This window comes from Bidens hawaiensis, unplaced genomic scaffold, assembly GCF_021521415.1.
Source record: "Bidens hawaiensis isolate Kalapana, Puna unplaced genomic scaffold, B.hawaiensis_p1.1 tig00037342_1, whole genome shotgun sequence".
Taxonomy (NCBI): Eukaryota; Viridiplantae; Streptophyta; class Magnoliopsida; order Asterales; family Asteraceae; genus Bidens; species Bidens hawaiensis.
The window spans coordinates 15001-17500 of NW_027496529.1; positions in this window are offsets into that span (position 1 = coordinate 15001).

Here is a 2500-nt window from a genome sequence, read left to right on the forward strand (position 1 = left end):
ATACACCTCGGCAGCCGCTTCTCGAAACCAAACCAGGAAAGCCAAGAATCAAGCCTTGGACGAGTAAAGCAACCCAGCACCCCAGCCACGCTTCGTTTGGATAAAAGGGACGTGTCGTTGCACCACAAAATTTCGTAAACCCACCATCGACCTTAAATCATGCCTAGAACGGACGAGCAAGCATGTCATGGCAGCCCACAGCCATGACAAGGGGGCAACCTTCCCTAAGGCATGCTTGCTCTCAACCCACTCCCCCCTATATATACATTCTGAACATTTAGCAAAGTGACAGGAACAGACATTAAATTTTTGAGGAATCATAATTTTTGAAGGCACCCATATGCTAGCCTTGGCCGAGTTTTGCATGCCTTGGCATGCCTTTGGCCGTGCCTTGGCCGAGTTTTGCATGCCTTGGCCGTGCCTTGGCCGAGTTTTGCATGCCTTGGCCGAGTTTTGCATGCCTTTGGCTTGCCTTGGCCTGGCCATGGGCGTGCCTGGGCATGCCTTTGGCTTGCCCACGGGCGTGCCTTGGCATGCCTTTGGCTTGCCCATGGGCGCCTTGGCATGTCTTGGCCTGGCCATGGGCGTGCCTTGGCATGCCTTTGGCTTGCCCATGGGCGCCTTGGCATGCCTTGGACGTGCCTTTGGCTTGCCTTGGGATGCCTTAGGCTTGCCCATGGGCGCCTTGGCATGCCTTAGGCTTGCCTTTGGCTTGCCTTGGCTTGCCTTGGCCGTGCCTAGGCCGAGCCTTGCATGCCCAAGACGTGCCTTTGGCTTGCCCATGGGCGCCTTGGCATGCCTTGGCCTGGCCATGGGCGTGCCTTGGCATGCCTTTGGCTTGCCCATGGGCGCCTTGGTATGCCTTGAACGTGCCTTTGGCCTGCCTTGGCATGCCTTTGGCTTGCCTTGGCCTGGCCATGTGCGTGCCAGGGCATGCCTTGGCCGAGCCTTGCATGCCCAAGACGTGCCTTTGGCTTGCCTTGGCATGCCTTTGGCTTGCCTTGGCCGTGCCTAGGCATGCCTTTGGCTTGCCCATGGGCGCATTGGCATGCCTTGGCCGTGCCTTTTGCTTGCCCATGGGCGCCTTGGCATGCCTTGGCCTGGCCATGGGCGTGCCTAGGCATGCCTTTGGCTTGCCTTGGCCGAGCTTTGGCATGCCTTGGACGTGCCTTGGCCTGGCCATGGGCGCCTTGGCATGCCGTTGGCTTGCCCATGGGCGTGCCTTGGCATGCCTTTGGCTTGCCCATGGGCGCCTTGGCATGCCTTGGCCTGGCCATGGGCGTGCCTTGGCAAGCCTTGGCCTGACCATGGGCGTGCCTTGGCATGCCCTAGACGTGCCTTTGGCTTGCCTTGGCATGCCTTTGGCTTGCCTTGGCCGTGCCTTTGGCTTGCTTTGGCCGTGCCTAGGCATGCCTTTGGCTTGCCCATGGGCGCCTTGGCATGCCTTGGCCTGGCCATGGGCGTGCAACTTTGGGGCAGTATACTCGGGTCGTTGTGCAAGAAACCAAGTCGTTGGGCAAGCTTCGTATGCAACATGGGGGAGGGGCTTTGGTTTCTCATACGTTGAACCTCCATATTTTAGCTTGGTAGCCAACTTTGCCCAGGCATGGGCGCTCAACACCCACCCCTTCCCTATATATGCATTCTGAACAATTAGCATAGTGACAGGAACAGATATTAAATTTTTGAGGAATCATAATTTTTGAAAACCCTACCAAACGAGGTCGGATTGACACGAAATTTGGCGTGGGGCATCGGGACATTGAAATATGAGTTTCCCAAAAAAAAAAATTTTGGTTTTCGGGTCGGGACGGGCCGCTTGGTGGGCCCGGTTGGTCCGTAAGGCCTTTGGTGGGGGCAAGGTGTCCAAACGGGGTTGGATCGACACGAGGCTCTGTGAGGGTACTCGTGACCATGAGATATGACTGTCCAAGAGAAATGAACCCCCTTTCGTGTCGTTAAGGGCCCGCGGGCCGGGCTTGGTGGGCCCGTGGGCCTGTTTTGGGCAACTCCGCTTTAATGACACGAGGCGTTGCGTCCGGGACATGAGAGGACACTTTATGAGCGGTTTATGGGGTCGGGGTTGGTAACCTCATGTTTTCGGGTCAACACGTTGACCGTGTCGTGCTCGGGCCCTCGACGTCACCACAAGTTTCACGAAAATGGGACTTGTAGCGGGGAAGCATTATCATGGGTATAGGTGGTGTGTTATGGAATCGTTAGTCGGTCACGATCGTTAGTCAGTCATGTGTTTAAAACGTAGATCCGTGTCGTGCTCGGACCCGAATGCGGACCGGGCTCGCTCGACATCAACGTTCCAGGTTTTTTTACAGAATGGGTCGACGTTAACGGGTATGGAATCATGACATCATGTCTTCGGGTTAACCCGAAGCCGATGGACCGTAACAGGTTTGTCGAACAGCGTGCTAACCTTACCGGGCAGCGGGCCAGGTTTGCCGGGCAACGTGGATAATTTACCGGGCAACGCCGACATTTTATC